Genomic DNA, 19705 nt, shown 5'->3' with positions numbered 1-19705 from the left:
CCATGACAGTATCCACCCCTTATTCCATATCATTTCCGTCATGCTCAGGTCCCATACTATCCAATACAATTTCAATAACCCCTACCCACCTTCTCATCCTTTAATAGAATATACAGATTCCATTTATCTCTCCCCAAGTCTATGGACCACCACTGTAAAATGTCCGTGAAGTGTTCATTGAGTTCGTTTAGTCCATGACTTTAGATTCCATCTATCGTACGAGTCTCTCAGAGAGATGGTGTGTGTGGTGTTGGATTGTTGCATGCTGAAGTCAGTCCTTGTTCCATCACTGCTGTGCTTTGCTGGGTCCAATGAAAGTTCTTTTTTTTTAATTAATTTGGGAGATTCCCACCATGATACCATTGATATGGCATATAGCAACCATAGTAGTGATGACATATAACATTATATAGCAATTAACAGCATACTATTCAGTTTATTGACTGTTTTCACCCAAAATCAAATCCCCTTGAGGCACACATCGGATTTCTCCATCCTCCCGCATCACCCACCAAGTGCACCCAGGTCCTCGAGCAAAAGCAATCCCACGAATGGGTTTGCCTTTGCCGGAGGCAGGAAGAACCCAGACTGTTTTGCCCAGCATACTTTTTGTGTGCACTACAGGGACTCCATCCCCTTCCACAGTATGTAGGATTTCTGACTGGGCAGGGCCAGCTCGGTTGGCAGATCCCCTCGTGTTGACTAACCACATGGCTTTTGCTAAATGTGCATCCCAGTGTTTAAATGTCCCACCCCCCATTGCTCTTAGTGTAGTTTTTAATAGTCCATTGTATCCTTCAATTTTCCGAGAGGCTGGTGCGTGATAGGGGATGTGGTACACCCACTCAATGCCATGCTCAGGTGTCTATGAGGTTGTTTCGGAAATGAGTCCCGTTGTGTGACTCAGTTCCCTCTGGGGTGCCATGTCGCCACAGGACTTGTTTTTCGAGACCCAGGATAGTGTTCCGGGCAGGGCAAGGGGCATGGGATGTGTTTCCAGCCAGCCGGTGGTTGCTTCCACTATTGTAAGCACATGGCGCTTGCCTTGGTGGGTCTGTGGGAGTGTGATATAGTCAATCTACCAAGCCTGCCCATATTTATATTTCAGCCATCGTCCCCCACACCACAGAGGCTTTACCCACTTGGCTTGATTGATTGCAGTGCATGTGTCACATTCATGGATAACCTGTGCAATAGTGTCCATGGTCAAGTCCACCCCTCGATCACAAGCCCACCTGTATGTTGCATCTCTCCCTTGATGGCCTGAGGTGTCATGGGCCCACCGAGCTAGAAATAATTCACCCTTATGCTGCCAGTCCAGATCCACCTCAGCCACTTCAATCTTGGCAGCCTGATCTACCTGCTGGTTGTTTCGATGTTCTTCAGTGGCCCGACTCTTGGGGACGTGAGCATCCACGTGACGTACCTTTACAACCAGGTTCTCTACCCGGGCAGCAATATCTTGCCACAATGTGGCAGCCCAGATGGGTTTGCCTCTGTGCTGCCAGTTATTCTGCTTCTATTGCTGTAACCACCTCCACAGGCCATTTGCCACCATCCATGAGTCAGTACAGAGATACAGCACTGGCCACTTTTCCCATTCAGCAACGTCTAAGGCCAGCTGGATGGCCTTTACCTCTGCAAACTGGCTCGATTCACCTTCTCCTTCAGCAGTTTCTGCTACTTGTCGTGTAGGACTCCATACAGCAGCCTTCCATCTCCGGTGCTTTCCCACAAGGCGACAGGACCCATCAGTGAACAGGGCATATTGCTTCTCATCTTCTGGCAGTTTGTTATACACTGGGGCTTCTGAAGAAGCACGTGTCACCTCCTCCTCTGGTGATATTCCAAAGTCTTTGCTTTCTGGCCAGTCCATAATCACTTCCAAGATTCCTGGGCGACTGGGGTTTCCTACTCGAGCCCGCTGCGTGATAGTGCAACCCATTTACTCCATGTAGCATCAGTTGCATGGTGTGTAGAGGGGACGTTTACTTTGAACATCCAGCCCAGCACTGGCAGTCGGGGTGCCAGGAGCAACTGTGCCTCAGTACCAACCACTTCTGAAGCAGCTCGAACTCCTTCATATGCTGCCAATATCTCTTTTTTAGTTGGAGTATAGCGGGCTTCGGACCCTCTGTATCCCCGACTCCAAAACCCTAGGGGCCGACCTCGGGTCTCCCCATGTGCTTTCTGCCAGAGGCTCCAGGTAGGACCATTCTCCCTGGCTGCAGTGTAGAGCACATTCTTTACATTTTGTCCTGCCCAGACTGGCCCAAGAGCTACTGCGTGAACTAGCTCTTGTTTAATTTGTTCAAAGGCCTGTTGTTGCTCTTAGGGGTTGTGACAAGTTCTTGTCACTTTTCTAAGGCACGCTTTGAAAGCAGAAATTATAAAATCCCCCTTAGTTCACAGTCAAGGGACATTTTGGAATGTAAGGTTAAGTTGCTTGTGACTCATTTTGAGTCCACACTATAAGACACTCCTAGAGGAAGAGGACATTTCTGTAATTCAGGTTCGCCAGCTGATGCTGGTCTGACCAATACAGCCACCGATTGATGGCATGAAGCCTGAGTACGACAGAACAATTGTGAAGTAGCTGTCCTGAATTCAAATGTCTAAAATGAGAAATCCTGAAGTTGTACTGCATTATATTTCAAGTAGCACAAGTAACTGACGTATTAATTTTAATTTTTATAAACTTCTTAATAAGCAACACAAATTTTGTTTTACTTTTAGCTGTGGTGGAAGTCAAGGGATTAACTATTCATCTTTGGTTCTGAGGCACACAGGGGTTACCCATTCATGCAGGGACAATTAATCTGCACTGCATGTGACTCACAGCACCTGTGGTGACAGGTAACCACTAGCATCACTTTGATGTAATATGAAAAGGACATGAAGGAAAAAGCAGAATTAAATCATCTAATAACAAATTATACAAAGGGGAATGGATTCTCTCAGCAAAGGTTAAATTACTGTGTGGAAAGAAATTTTGGTTTTACATTGATGACAGTTTACGGCTTCAATGTAGGATATGAAGCCTTAACGTAAGCTTGGGCGAGACCATTGTACCGGGATGATTTTAAGCCTTTGATAAAACAGGGCACACCTCCATTTCTGGCTGCCCCTAGTAACTTCAGTACCATATTAAGCCCCATCTATGCTACTTATGTGCAAGAGTGCCCTCAAGGCCAGGCTAGAACATGCTACTTAATATTCTTGGAAACAAATCTCTGGTGTAATTGGTTTCAAGAAGATTCCCAAAAATGGGCCAGTCTAGCTTTCTTTTAGTACATCTGCCCTTGCTCTGATGGGCCACGAGAAACAGGGGACTACTTTGAAGGTCCCTGTTGCCAGCTACCACAAAGGGAACCTGTAGTAACTGAGCTCAGGATGAAAGTGAGAGCAGGCGTGCTGTGATCTTGAGGGGACGACTGTACTGTGCAACACCACAGAGACTGGAGTCTCAGTATAAACACATTTTCAGTGAACTTGGTGGCACACCTCTGCAGCTGGCTAAAAGTTGGAAAAGATCTGTGGAGTTCTTCAATAGCAAATCAAAAATGTGAGGCTTCTCCTTCATTATTGGCTGGCTGTAATAGGAGGTTTGGTTTAACTGGCTTTTGCAAAGGCAAGGAGTAGGTCAAGAAAGAAATTGATCCAGATTTTTGACTCTTCACAGAAATGATTGAGTTAATAGGGTAGATCAGCCCTCTGTCTCTCACAGCCCTCTTATGAAGGAAGTGGCTGAAAAAAGGATTTCATAAGGTGGTCTGCAGGGAGCAGAGAGGCACATGTTTTAGATACCTAAAGAATGTCTGAAGACAAAAATAAGTCACACTGTAGAGTTGAGACACCTCTGAGTCGGTAGCAAGTAAACTGTGGTTTTTGGATTGCAGTTTTAAATTTAGGCACTTACTTCTTTTTCTGGATTGAATTACAAGGCACTAAATGGGATCATGGAGACATACTCCTTCAAGACCTCCCAGTCTGAATAGAAGTGCAGTGCAGATGAGAGGATATTTATTTTTATTTATTTAACTTCCATACATTTTGGAGAGTCTCCAGTTCTCAAGTCAGGATCTTCCATTTGATGACAGTGGACAGCTAAATCCCACAAGGATAACCCAAGACAAATCCTAAGCAAAAGGACACAAACAGTCCCTCTATGCCAAATTAAAATCACAGGATTTTTCTCTCTTCCCTGCCCTCTCAAAAGTTGTTGATTTATTGCTCTGAATTTCCAATCAAAGCATTTCATTCAAAACTGAGAAGTTAAAGAGACATTGAGTTAATGATTTAGGTAGGAGACCTTGCATCTAGAAATTATGGCAAAAATGCAGAATACACTGCAAACGGAGCAAACATTAGCTTTCAAAGACGAAGCTTTATTAAAATTGAAAAGTTTGTAAAAAATGCACAATCAAACATTTCTGCTCTGTTCTATCAGTTTATTAGTCCTCCAGATTTTATTAGTATGAAAACCATCATTCTTCTTAAATCGTAGAATATTACACTTTCAAAATGGGTAGTCTATTATTGCTAGAAAACATGTTTAGTTAGAGCTCTGTCCTGAGACATGCCAGTAGAGCCTTCATGTATCAGTGTTTGCCCAGGCAAAACTTGTATTTGTTCATGTAAATGTCCAGCTAGGACACATAAATATTGATTTGTTTGCATAAGGAAGATATTTTTGCTGGCAAAAATTTTTGAAAGTGTGGCCTAACATCTAGGCTCAGACTATTTAATGGCCTTTAAAAAAATAATGTTACAGGCAATTTTTTTTGAAGCTTGTCAAAATATAACAGATTTGAAAAATACATGTTCAAATATTCAGATTTGACCATCTGAATCTTGAATACAGCATTTCAGAAAGAATAAGGTTTCACAGAAGGAAAGGGGGTCTCTATTTAAAGCAGGACCCTGGGAAAATGAAGACGTATGTTCAGTTCCTGTTACTGTAACAAACTTTTCTGACACTGGGCAAGCATCCTAATCACTCAGTCCCTTAGTGCCCAGCTGGAACAGCGGGAACACTGATGTTTATTTTTCCTGTCTTGCTACATTAGCCGTGAATGTCTTTGGAAACAGGATTGTCCCTGGTTTTCTATGGTTAGTGTTCACAGGAAAGACACAGATCTCAGCTGGAAGCTCCAGGAACTACGAGGAGCAGGAGTGGACAGTGTGTAAGTAAAAGGGTGAAAACTTTCAATACAGCATTTCTAAACACTTTTCCTTAAGTCCTGTTTAGAAAAGGGGAAGGGAACGTTCTAATGTTCTTTTTTCTAAGTTTCAATTAACCAAAATACTTACTATGTCTTTTGAAAACTGAAAAATACAAACAAAAATATCAATACTCTAAGTATATTGTAAGCAAATTTCAAGTATTTCAAAATTTTGCTAGTATTTTAGCTATTTTACAAAAATAAGCTAAGAAAGTTAGCCTTGAGAACCACAACAGTAAGACCACATTCTGCTGTAACTCTTCTAAATAGTGGTATTGCAAATCACTTTTTTCACATGAAGCTCTGGAAGGTTATGTTATATGGGGGAAGTGGGTACAGATACTTTCCTCTTTTGCAAAGATTTGCCTGTGAAACCAGGAGAACACAGCGTGATGTAAGATAAAAATTGTGTCACTTCTGCAGCTATTCTTTTGCAGCTAGGACTGAAGATTAATCACATTTGTAAGTTCACAGTCTTCCACAGCAAACCGGCAATGTTGTGTCACAGGTAAAACAACATTTCTTCACGTTTCCAAGTTTTCATACTTGTACCTCAGCATCTTTTCCATGGTAAAAAAAGCACAATTTGAGGCCATGGACAATATTTCCCTTTTAGGTAAAAATAGGCCATGACAAAAGGAACATCAAAGAAGCAAATTGTTTTGAATTGTCACAGAACTGAAAGGCAATTATAAGTAGGGCAGCACAAACAATCGACAATGTTAGCTGACCATCAGCCATTGGCTACTTTTTTCCACAGTGAAATAAAAGAGCAAAGGGTGTTCCATTTCAAATCAAATGAAACATAACCTTAGGGGGGGGGTGTTTGTTTTTGTTTTGTTTTGTTTTTTATTTTTTACCTATTTTACTATTAAATGTAACTAGTTTCTGTCATTAAGTGTTTTGAATAGAAATTAAGATTTCTGTTTTGAAAATATCAATATTAAATTGATAACTTTCTAGTTAAAATAACCAGTGTTCACAAATGTTTTTATTTACTCCGTGTACAAAGAAAGCAATCAAAAAGGCTTCACTCAACTCCACTTGACAGCACTAGACATCTCTTGGTTTACATTACTGGCATAGAAGAGATTTGTCAGCCTCCAAAAGCTCATGAGATCTGCTTCATACCATCAATGTTAATGTTTATGGCAAAATTACAGCTGTTTGAAATCAAAGGAAATCTGACCATACACTTTGTGAGGCTGATGATATAATTTCAAAGTGACTGAGTCTTACTGAATTTCAGGATATACCTGGGTCAGCAATAACCTAGACTCACCTACAAGGAGCTTGGCAAAGCTGCAAGGTTCAGACGCAAAGATGATTTTGGTGACAAACAGCACTTGCAGGTCACTGTAGCTACATAGCTTTCACTGCACTTAATTGGCCATCCTCTTGTAAAGACTGGCAACTAGAGGGGAATGAAGACCCACGGCCTCCCCAGGTATGCTACCTCTTCAGGAGAAAACAGCAGTAACTGAGCAGCTCACATCCATTGATATGCTGGATAGCCAGCGTACTCCATTTTGACCGATGTAGTCTTCTGATGTACCTTCTGAGGTTGAAGAACTTCTCTTCAAGTAGTGGCATCAATATGGTCATTGCTGAGAAATCATTGTGCTAATGTAGCTTTTCCTCTACAACTCTGCTCTTTTGCAGCCTTTTTTATAACTGTTATTATCAAAATAAGGTCTAGATTTTGTGAAAAGAAAAGGGTGCAGATTGATTTTTGCTATGCATACTCAGAAAATAAACCCTGATTCCAATAAATTGACCACCAGCTTCCATGGCTATTTTACCACAGAACCAGAGCATTCTTGAAACTACCATTCCACCTGCCATGTGTAACTCTCCCCTAAATTCATCTGGTGAAAGCCCTGTTTTTCTGTTTCTCTTTCCTCAGAAAGTAGTCAATGAAGAGCTGAGTTAACTGACTCTCAGCTCAGCAGAGGCTTCTGAGGCAACCATATAATTCAGCTTTTGGAGCAACCATAATTCTTTTCCTTCCTTTTCCCCTTTTTCCCCAAAAAGGGCCAAGGTGAAGTAGCACCAGTGCCTGAAACATTAGGCAAACACTGGAAGACATATCAGGCCATAGACCAAAAAAAGAAAATCTGTATGATAACACTCATCCTTCATTTCAGAAAGGGCCATATTTTGCCTCCTATGGAAAAAGCTGTGCCATTTCCAGCCAGAAGTTACAAAAAGTTATACAAACCTCCTGGTTCCACATGTGCCTGGGAGGATTTTACATGGCTAGGTTATACTCATAATTTATTTGTTATTTTATAGGGTTTTTTTCACTTTAAGTAATTCCTATCATGCACCCAGCACTTGCTATTGATTCCAGCCAAGCTCAGGCATCCCTTGGGTGGAAATACAGAGACAGAACTGATACATCAGTTTAATGGCACCCACATATCCTTTGTGTCATAAGGATCTCTGTGTTACCTATTAGGAGCAGCTCCCTGTCCATTTTTGCTACAGAGCTGTACAAAAGGTCATAGGAAGAGTGAGCAGGATATGACTTGAAAGGTCATTTTCTGATCTTAATTATTCTGATGTAATGCCTTTGAATTATAGGTCCCATTTTCACCTGTGAAAAGATGATCTAAGGTCTACCCTGAACCCTGAATTTATAAATAATGCCGTTCTTATTCTTCTCCTCCCATTTATCTAATGGATGGCTTTAGAGGACTTCAAGGAAACTGGTGTGCTGTAAAGGGTGGAACAGAATTTCTTTTCTTATTTTTTAACTGAGTACTGAGGAAACAGCATCAGGCCTAGCACTAGCCAGCAGTGTTCAGATAATAAGTTACATTCCAAATGCCATGAATTTCAGGTATTCAACATGTCTGGTAAATGATGCATTGCTTATTTTATCCATAATGCAGGGCTTAACCACAAAGAATAGAGTTTTAAGAATCTTTAATAAAATGCTCACACAAGTGTACTAACACCATGTGTACAAAAATATATGACCAGTGAAAATACAGATTAAAATATTATTTAAAGGTAATAGTATATATATTAAAAATATATCAGTATACATTACCAGTTAAATGTACTTTTAAGAATTTATTTTTTGCCTTTTCAGAGAAAAATAAGTGAATTATTAATTTCGGGTGATATCTTCTGATATCAAAACAAAGCAAGAAATGCTTGCCTGAAAAAATAGCTCTTTTTAAAAATATAAAGACATGTATTGCTTTTTAGTGCATTAACACAGGTAAAGCAGAGAGGGTATGAAGGATGTTTTCATATGGACCATACTGATTCCCTCTTTGTTTCATGTACAAACTCATTGGCTTCAGTCGCCGTCATGAAATTTCATTCTAAGCAGAACGGGACCCACGTTCCACTGTCCTCAGCAGGTAGATGTCCTCGTAGCCCACAGCAAACATTCTTGGCCACTTATCATCCTTTATTCCAAGCCATATGAGACCTTTTTTTCCAGACTCTCCTCCCTCAGATTAATCTGTAGGCCCATATCACAGAAAGCACTGGGAGTTAGAGTCAGTTGACCAGCTTTCTGTAATTCAGAAATCTAATGGTTTGCTTTGCTCAGAGAGGCATTTGGAGGTACAAATCCACTAGATATTTTTTAATTTTTACAAAGTAATTCACAGAAACATAATTCTAATAGATCTTGTTTCTCTTTTTGCGCAATGGTCCAATCAAAAAATTCACATTCGAACACTGACCATTGTTATATATGCAACAACGGCATCTATTTCAAAAGAGGCTTTATGTAAAAATATAGTGTATGTTCTTTAGATGCCAACTGTTCACAAAGTAATCTGATTTATTAAGAAGTCATGTCCTCCATAGTGAGCAAGTTAAGTCCAAGGCCCAGAATGAGAGAGGAAAATAGATAATAAATAAATTAGAGCAACAGAAGTTAAATAGTGCAAATATTCAAGACAGAAAACTCCATTCACTTAACTTGTATGACCTTTTTGAGTCATTCCTCATCCTTACTGGGTGTTGTCCTCATACACCCACTTTAAAAAGTCCACAGACCAAGCTACAGACATACAGTATTGCTTCTCCTCAGTGGTTGTTGGTGGCTAAACATATCCGTTAGAGAAAAAGACAATCATGCTCCTGCAACACATCTTAAGTTCAATCACCTGCAAGGCATTGCTAGCAAGAAAAGTTTCCAAGTATTACACTGATTTGTTGATGGTATCAGATTATTATTAATCAAGCTTGCTCAGCATCTTCTCATAGTTTTAAATATATTTGGGGTCTCTTGCCACTTCAAGCACAGTGTTCAACCATTCTTTTATGCCATGTTTTCTGTCTATTTCATGGTAAATTGATCATCAGCATGTATCAGAACAAATTAAAAGTCAGTAAAGGCCATCTACACCACCAAAAATATTTTGCAACTATCATCGTACTTCCTCCATTCCCATTTTAAAAATTACTTCCTACCTTATCATAGAATAGAACCATAGAATCATTTAGGTTAGAAAAGACTCTTAAGATCATTGAGTCCAACTTTAAACTTAACACTGCCAAGTCCACCACTAAACCATGTCCCTAAGCACCACATCTACATGTCTTTTAAATACCTCCAGGGATGGTGACTCAACCACTTCCCTGGGCAGCCTGTTCCGATGCTTGACAACCCTTTCACTGAAGAAGTTTTTCCTCTTATCCAATCTAAACCTCCCCTGGTGCACCTTGAGGCCATTTCCTCTTGTCCTATTGCTAGTTACTTGGGAGGAGAGACCGACACCCATCTTGTAACAACCTCCCTTCAGTTAGTTGTAGAGAGCAAGTAGTGTCATCTCATATCAAATTAGGCACAGGTTTCATTCTGTTATTATATGCTGCAAAGACAAAGTTTAATACTTTTCCTAGGAATCCAAATTTTTCGTTGTGCCCCCATTACTGTCTTGAGCTATGCCACCACTTATCTTCTTTTAAAACCATATATTCATTTTAAATTCCCATGTTTCCTCAAGCAGCTGACAAACTGAAAATATTTGAACCACAATAGGCAGAGCATGGGAAGCTGGAAAGGTCCCTGACTACTACAGGCGCTACAGTGAAGAAAAGTAACTCTTTCTCAGCCAAAACCAGCACAGTCTCTTACTAAATCCTCTGTGTAGGTGTGAAGCATATATAAAACTAAAAGGTAGATGGGATCGTCTGAAGTGAGAAATTTCTGCAGTAGTCTTTTATTTTGTCCATCTGAAAAACTAGGGATTTGATTCCCCCTTCGCATTTACTTTGATTTTTTTTTTCAAAATTCCTGACAAGAAATTCCTGACAAGAAATAAACCTGTAGATCTTTGACTTAACTTACACCTTCTTATGTTTTAATAGTTCATCAGGGACTTTGTGGTTCTTTTATGCTCCTGTTGCTTCCTTATGCTCTTTAAAAAAATAATGCTTCCACAAGTGGTTCAGCTGCCTAGAAAATGGCTCTGAATCTTTGTTTTCATCCACTTCACAACTGAGAACCTCATTAAAACAGTCCATCCATTCTTTATATGACTCCATGCCATGTAACAGAGCTGCAGTACCAATGCTCTCTGAATACTTCCATCAGTGGTATTCTAAAGTCAGCTCTTGGTGGCCAACATCATTGTGTGATTCTCGCCTGTTCTTTGGATTCTGTGCTTTAGCTGTGTCTCATCTCTTATTTTCATTTCTTTGAAGGAGCAGTTTTGTCTCTTACAGAGCCATGGCCTGAATCACGAGTAGCTCCCCTTAGTCTGAATGTTAGTCTGTTGTCTTAAGTTAGTTTGTCGTTGATCTAGTAGATAAGAACTCCATCTCTCAATATTGATGTATTCTTGCAAATGCTGTTGTGAGTACAATGAGTCAGTCTTCAGATCTGCAAAGCTGATTAATCTGATTTCACTGTAAGAAGCTGTGTCACAGGTATAGTTCCTTCTTCTTTTCCTATTTTAACACCTTTGTGTAAAGATAATTTTAGTGTCAACATTAGGAGCTGGTATAGGTTCCTTGGAGTTCTCTCTAGACTTGATTTACTGTTTCTTCAGTGAGCACACACGCTGATATCAAGTTTGCTCACAACTTGCTTAAAAGACAGTAACTGCACCGGCAGATTTTTGTACTCAAAGGTTCCATTTCTTTTCCATTCTGCTGAGATTAGGATGTGCTTTTGAGATAATTATTCCACCATATTTGGCTGGGATTTATGCCTTTGATGAGATCCAGACTTTCCATGTCCTCAGCTCTTAGTCTGTTTTCCATACCCGGGTAATTTATCTGTATTATTGCTTAGCTGTAATATTTATTTCATTTTGTATCAAAAGGAGAAGAGTGTTCAGCCTTTGCTCACTGGCCAAGCTAGAAGACCAGATCCTGACCCTGGCCCACCTCCTGTAGCCTGCCCTGCTCGGGAGGCTCTGCTTGCAGCAGAACATGTTTGGCATAGCTCCCAAGGCCATGGGAACACACAGGAGCTGCCACCATGACAGGAGGCTGATTTAGAGTAACAGATTCAAGGAAGACTAAAGGAGTTCACAAACAAGCAGCAGACAGAGGCAGAGCTAAATTTATCAAGCAACACATTCTGTCCACTCTGCTCATTCATCTCTAATGACTCTGTGAGCATAATTATATTTTTCTGCAGTCGTCGTCTGAGAGTACATTTTTATGACTGTATCACGGAGCAACATTCTACCTCCCCCAAAATAAAGCAGTTTTGTTTGTTTATTTGAATAATTAAATTCCAGATGAAAGAGGGCAAAAAGGGCAAAGAGGGCACAGAAGATCCTTTCCAATATTAATGAAAAAGTGTTATAAATTAGATTTTTTATTAAATCACAGTGTGCATAAAATCATTATTGATGGAATTAGCTGGGTTTTTTTAATAATAAAATGAACTTCAAAACAAACTTATACATATGAAGGATAACATCTTGTTGCAGAAAAGAAGCAGAACTCTTGACTCCTTTGAATAGCAGAACCATATTCATTTACCATTTTATTTGTGTCCTCTAAATTACTCCTAAGCCAGTCATTATTCCAAACCCAAGAATAATACTTTGCTAGATGTGCTGCAAACTACTTTTTAAAATATTAAGTTGTAATATTAGAGTTGAATATTTATGGAAACTAGTAAGAATAGCTCAGAAAGCCTGACAAACATATAGCTGTTAACCTAAAAAAAGATAAATTGGATACATCTGAATGAAAGCTGAAGCTTTAAGTGGCCAATGAAGAGTCGTAAGTAACAAATGAGTAATTTCCCACTTAGTTTACTTTGGCTGTAGAAAAAACTACTCAACATCATCTACACTCATACCCATTAAAAAATAAATCATAAATTACTTGGAAATAACAGAGAAATATATTTAGACAGTTCTGTGGTCACACTGTTAGAACTTGATGCAAGTTTAAAACTTCTCACATTTTGTTCCAGACTGTACTCACAAAAATCCTGTGGTCGTACTGAAATTTTGGGGGCTGTGGATGTTCACAGCCTCTGAATATTGTGTCCCCTATTATGTCCCAATATAATAATTTTAAATATGAGAATCAACTCTAGAATGTTTATTAGGGAATAAAAATAAAATAGAATTAATCAGCAGGGTATACAGCCAACTACCAACTTTTACTCTGCACTTAAAGGATTAGATTCCCTTAAGATACTGGCACGTTTGGTCATGCAAGGCAAAATATACCAAGCTCTTTCTGAAAACTGATGTCTGTTTTGAAAACTGGGACTTTTGTGAATCTCTTCTAGGCTTTGACTGATCTCATCCTGGGATATCTAGAAGAATGTTTTTTCCCCCCCGGGTGCCAAGTGCCCTTGGGAGTCTTTGCTGCTCACCACCAACAAAACTATCAGCTCATGAGCGTAAATAAACGGGAATTTACTGAAAGCCAGACAAACACAAAAACTTGCTCTTAGATCACAACAACCAGAATTTGTAGAACACGCAGTGCAGTGAAATGCATACATTTAGAGCCTGTTTTTTGATTGTAGCTATTTGAGACAACAAGAAAACACACATATCAGGTATTAGCCTTTTAACTTGAAGGTGTACTCATGCTGCAATGATGAGAGGGGAACATTACTCTTGAGACATTATCGACGCCATCCTTGAAGTAAATGGCACCAGTCCAGCAGTCATAAAAAGGGCGAAGGTGTGTCAAGAATATTTTTCCAACTACATGATGACTTTTACATTTTCTTCTACATGCTTCTCATTACAAAGCAATTAACAAAAGAAAGGGGACATCATAAAGTGGCTGGAAAAGAATTTAAGAATTAAACAGCAATTAAATACATACCAAGAAACTATCAATTCACCAAGAAAATTACTGACAAGATTAAATAGTGGAGCAGCAATAACTTTAAATCACAGCCCTTGGAAAGTATTAAAAACACACTTCATGTATATGTGTTTGGATTCAGATGCAAAACTGTATCTGCAATGATACAGTAACATGCTGAGATTAAGTTGCTGGATAATCAGCCTGCACTAGAATTTGGACATTCCGTCACATATTTCGCACATTATTGCATATTCTGAGTTCATGGTTGCTTGTGTGTCCACTGACCTGTTGTTCAGCCCTACAGACTCTGACAATAACAGCTATCTAACTCAAGAAAAAATCTTTGAAAGCCAATAGGAGGCTAACAGGCAAGACATATTATAAGTGGCAAATTCAAATCGGCCTCAAGAACGGTGTTCAGGTGCTAAAATTTAGGTCCACCACAAGACATTGTTTCTATATCATGAACCCTTCTTCATGTGGCAGCAATAGAAAACCTGTTACAATGGTATCTGGTTTTAACACAAGCCACACAGAAAGCTGGACAAGAAAGAACCAGCGGAATTAAGTGAAAGAAAGAAAACAAGAAAAAGAAAAATTACTTTCTCCAAAATACCTCCAGAAAGACAAGAACAAGCAAAAACTGTGCATATAACAAAGGATAGAGAGCAGTGAAAAACAACATGAGAAGAAACAAAAGGAAGAATATATGTAGTACTTATAAGCATATTGAAATGTTTACTGATAGAGAAATAAAACTTTATCAGCTTAATAAGCTCTCAGCAGGCAAGTTTAGGGCCAGCCTAGGATGAACAAGGAAAGACTTCTCAAATAGATAAGAAATAAAGAAAGCAATGATTGGATAGTTTCAAGAGCTGCTAAACAAACCCACCCCACAAAAAAAAAATTCTCAGGAAGAGAAATGTAACACATCACATCACAAAGTGACAAAAGAGTCAGTAAAAAAGATTACAGCTAAAAACCTTACAGCTGACAAGAGCTGTAACAGGGCACCAAAGTGCTGGTGATAAGTCAGAGGCCTCAGTGTTGGGACATTGGAAAAAATTTAGAAATCCACCACAGGTACTCATTCCTTAAAAGAAAATGCTTTAGAAAAATGCTGATACTGAATGGGATTTCTAGTAAGTAATAAGATTTGCCAGAGTTCAACTATTTGTTGCCTTTAACATTAGCCATAAAAAAAGTTGGTCAAATTTCAAAGAAAAACCTTAAAGGGAAACCAGGTGGTGGAACACAAAAACAGAATTAAGCTAAAGCATATCTCCATAAAACAGCACTGAAGGGGCGTTTATGGGCTTTACAGCAAGGGACATGCCAGAAGCAACACAGGACACACAGGTGTAACAGAGCTACCTTTGTGCCCTGGCGATGTAATGGCAGCATGGAAAACTTCTGTTACTTTTCTACATGCTAGAACTTTCTCCTGGTGTGCAAATGAAACCTGTATGAGATTTTGTGTCAAGATAGCATTCCTCTGGAAAAAAAATGCGCCTTCCTAACTTCTGCATCTGTTTTGCAGTGTAAAAGATAATGATACAAAAAAAACATCATTGAAAAAACTGCCTTATTGGATTTTAAGTGTGGTGTATGCCTGGACGGTGAAATCAAACTCTTGAGACAGGTGGGAGTGGAATCCACGTTGTTCTTAAAAAGCAGATTCAGCTTTAGCTCATTGTATCACTCTTCTTTTCAGATGCAAAGGTCCAATACTAAGTCACCTTGAGGGATGGGGATTTGTTACAAGTAGAATATTCATTTAGCTATCTTCCTATATTTTGTACTTTACATATGAAATTTTGCAATTTTACCTCTTCTTACCAGAATGCACGTGTGCAATAGCTGTTCCACTTCATATTTAACTGAAATTTTGTGTATTAATGGAGCACCCTGTGTATGGGTTAGCTAAATGGGCCAGAGCACAGTGTTTAGGCACATCCATGAGCAACCTCATTAAAGTTGACTGATTTTCTTGCTTATTAAAAGTTACTGTGCCCCAAGTACCCTGTTGAACTGGAGTCATAAAAAGGGTTGTACCTGATGAACAGGGATCATCCAAGTTGTAGGTAAAATTATTTCTCTGTGGTGTATATGATTCAGTATGTCAGGTGAGCAAAAGAAAATTGAAGAAAAAGTTTCTTTTTGGTTTTTTTTCATTAAATCACTTCAGGTCTCTTTTCTTTTTGTTTGCTTTAACACATTAGATCTTTAAATTGTAAATTGTTTTCTGTTTTTTCTTTCTTAAAGGAAGATTGTTTACAAACTTCTAGTCATGCTAAACTTTATGGAAACAACATTTTGCACACACATTGTTAAAACCTTATGTCAAGGGTAATTTACATCTGCATTGCAGAAGCTGGTGGTAGTCCATAATAAACACATTTTTCTAGGAGGGAAATAGTCACATGGCATTTCAGGATGTGACCTAAAGAACACAACAATATTAGTTGTCATTTTTAACAAGTGCAACTGAGGTAAGAAAAGAGAGCCAGTTACTACACATAATACACTATAAATTCCTGCATATAAAGCTTTATGAAAATATTTGTGTTGTGCTATATAACACCAAAAATCTGGATTAAAAGAATAACAAATTTGCAAAGCAAAATTTTTAGAAGTAATGTCAGAATTAAAATTGCCCTGTAATTTTAACCAAGTTCCATTGTGCTTTCATACAACACTGAATAAGTGAGCTAATTAATTTTGTACCAGTCTTTCTTCAGGATTTCTACCTCAGTTCAAAAGTCAACTAGCAGGTATTCAGTCAGTCAGTCAGTGAGGAAATCTACAATATTTTAAAATTAATTTCCTGTAAGCTCACTAATGGTATTCACTACTGCAGCTTCTGAGTGAAAGTTAATGGTTGAAAATGTCAACTAATTTATCTTTGCAGCATTCCTGTGAAGAGACAGGGTTGACTATCCCAAATTTATAGCGGGACAGCAGAAACAAAGGGCAATTAAAGACAAAAACCTTCAGTAAATATGGACCTCCATTTTGAGATACCTCGTACCTGGATTTTTAAGAGCACTTGGCGATATATATGCAGCATTTTATGTATCCAACATTAGGATCCTGTTGATTCCATCCCATACACAGACGAGAGTGTAAAAGTGGTAGCAGAACAACTTTTAAGTGATCATGCATAAAACATTTGGGTTAGGGACTTCTCGCATGTCTAAAACGAATAGAATTCAATTATCTGAACAGCATCCAACTCTCTTAGAGAAACCTTTGCTTTCCACCCTCCCATGGTTGCCTTGCACATCTTCCAGTTTATGCAACAAATGAAGGAAGCCTACAGAGAGCAGATTCCTTGGCTGTGCAAGCCTTCTCCACTATGAAAGCACAGTCCATCATGTGTAGAAAGAGGGAGTGGAGAAAAGAATGGGCACACCATATAATTGGAGACACTTTTGTAATTCACAGTGAGGAAGGAGAAAAGCATTTTTCTGTTTTTAATAGTGTGACTGGGCTTAGAATTCTGCTGTTGTAGAGCTTTGAGACTTGAAACAACACAATACGTTTACTTACCTTTGTAGGACAAGCTTATGTTGTTAAATTAGATTTTATTGATAGTATGTTGCTAATATAATAAATTTCAGAAATGTATCAGCAGATACAAGATATGGCCTTGTCATAACCTGTAAAATAAATGATGCAGACCCTCTCTGATATTGTACAGGAGAATACGGACTAGTTTATTTCCTTCTATTTACTCCTAAATTCCAAATTGGAAAACCTAGGTCCATGTAACTCTTTTAGTAATGGCCCAGGGAGTGGCTGCTACCTTCTGGAACGAAGGAGACTGCTAGAATATATCCCATCAGAAAGGTTTCTCTTCGATACTGCAATATAGTCTAATCATATTTTAAAATATTGAAGAGCCGTTCTTGGATTGTACAAGAATCAGGCAACTTCATACATCAAAAATGTGATCCGGGATGATAAGCAAGGATTTCACAAACATCTTTTTTCTTTTCTTTTTTTTTTTTATATATACCTCTCTTGACTGATGGAAGCACTAAATGGGCATACATATTGGGGGCCAAAAAGTAGACAAGTTCATAAAACATTTTTAATTCAGATTAGCTGACTATTCTTCTGAGGATGATAAATACAGGGCAGGGTATGTATTCATAATATATAGAGAATTATGTACCCATGGTAGCTATGTAACAGGGGTCTGGGGACAGATGCTTCCTGAAGCCACCTGTAACACTAATTCCAGCAGAAAACACTGTTCTCTGTGGGAACAGGGCTACAGAAACCACACTTTAAGAGGACAAGAAGTCAAATACAGGTATGCTGTTGGGGCCGAGAGTACCAGTCTAAGAGCTAGAAAGGAAAATTACCTGACCACTAAACCACTAAACCATTCTAGCACTTTTTTACTTGTTAATTTTACTTACACTAGTAACAACTGCATGCTTACTGGAATGATATGTAATTCTAGAAAGTGACCTTGCTCGACCCTAGAACAGGGCTACTCTGTTTTAGATGTTTTCATTCTCCCTCCCTCCGTTTCCTCCAAGTTAACAGATTTGTGCCAGTTTTATTGTGAGTTTCTCCATGCTGAATCTCCTCTGTGATTTACCACTTGTATTTTTCAGCCTTCTACCTATCTTTGACAGAGGGTCCAACTAGCTGATTACATTAATGAGCAGAATGCACAGTAGAATTGGGAGTAAACCCCTTAATTTTCCCTCATCATATGTCAACATTGAGGTTTCTTCATCGTTCACTCCTGAGCACCTTCTTAAGATCTAATTCATGTCTACAGTTTAGAATTAATATTTCTTTATTATCAACCATCTCCCTTCCTCAAACTGTACAACTGGTCTCCACAAAACCATAGATCATAGCAGCTTTTCATACTATTAGGCTCAGGCTGTGAGTTCTAGAAAGAGACAAGAAATCAGCTTCTCTCAAAGACAGCAGGCAAAGGGGCTGATTCAGCCATGTCGCCTCCATTGGTTATGTTGATCAGAGTTGCTAAGGGTGCAGAGAAAGTGAGCCCCAGAGGATCAAAGACAGCAAGACCAAGTGAGAAATTGCTTCCGTTTCTCTTTCTGCCTCACCAACAGCTATGTTTTCTGCTTTCTGATTACTTAGAGTTGCCTACAGTTCAGGCTGCAAAGGTATCATGGAGAGAAAAGTCTCATGGCAATCCATAATAAGCAGAAAATTCAGATGACCTTGAGGAAATAACGTTAAGTTTGTGGGCTGGTTAAAGAAGCATGTCTTAACTGGTAAGCAGAAACAACCTGATAGACTGATCTTTGAGAGACAACAAACATAGAGGTCCTAGATGTCATTCTCACATATCCACTTTAAAGAGCAGAACTGCACTTTAACAAACAAACTTTGAATGTTTGTTACCCAACAGATGTCCGCATATTTAAAATTTCCCCATGAGTAAAAGAACTCTGTGGTTTTCAGTACCAAATGAGTTGATCCAGGATATTTTATTATTCTGGTCTAGCCTGGTGGTCTCTAGAGGAACACAATTCTATTTTCAGCTTATTTTCTTCTTTCTTAATTTCCCCCTAAGCATTTAAATAAAAATTACCATCAAATTATGTCTCACTGTTACTGGACACATTTCTGGCTTTTGATGCCCTTCTTTTATCTCTACAGTTGTATCCATATATTTCTTTCATGTTCTGGTTCTGCATGTTTACAAGTTTCCTTATGATCATGAGTTTTCTACAGCTTCAGGGTGGTTCATATTGTTTCCTATCATTGACAAAGACTTCACCCTCAGCCAAATTGCTGGCGTTGGTTCAGAGCCAACATGTAGGTGAAAGTACTGAATGAAGCAACAAACTGTCTGTCTGACTTTATCAGAAATAAAATACCCTTGTTCTTTTGGGGCTACATATGTCACTGAACTCCTGACAGAACAGTTACACTATAGGATCTAGTTAAAGTCAGTTTCATTCATGTACTTAAAGCCAAACCAGGAAGATAATCTAGGTCAGTCATAGGCTGGGTCATGAAGACCTACAGGTCCAGCATACTCCTTGATCTGGAAAACAGTACCTCAAAAAGAGAAGTAGGATGAAAAAAATGCTCTTCCAGGGTCCTATCTAAGTGTTCTGCTTCTCAGCCTCCCTCCTGCTTTGAGCAGGAGCCCACAACAACTGTGCATATGCCAAGTAAATTCAAAGTGTTGCCTGTGCATC

The sequence above is a fragment of the Phalacrocorax aristotelis genome, chromosome 2, assembly GCF_949628215.1.
Source record: "Phalacrocorax aristotelis chromosome 2, bGulAri2.1, whole genome shotgun sequence".
Taxonomy (NCBI): domain Eukaryota; kingdom Metazoa; phylum Chordata; class Aves; order Suliformes; family Phalacrocoracidae; genus Phalacrocorax; species Phalacrocorax aristotelis.
The sequence above is the reverse complement of the archived record's forward strand: the minus strand, read 5'-3'. Positions refer to the sequence as shown.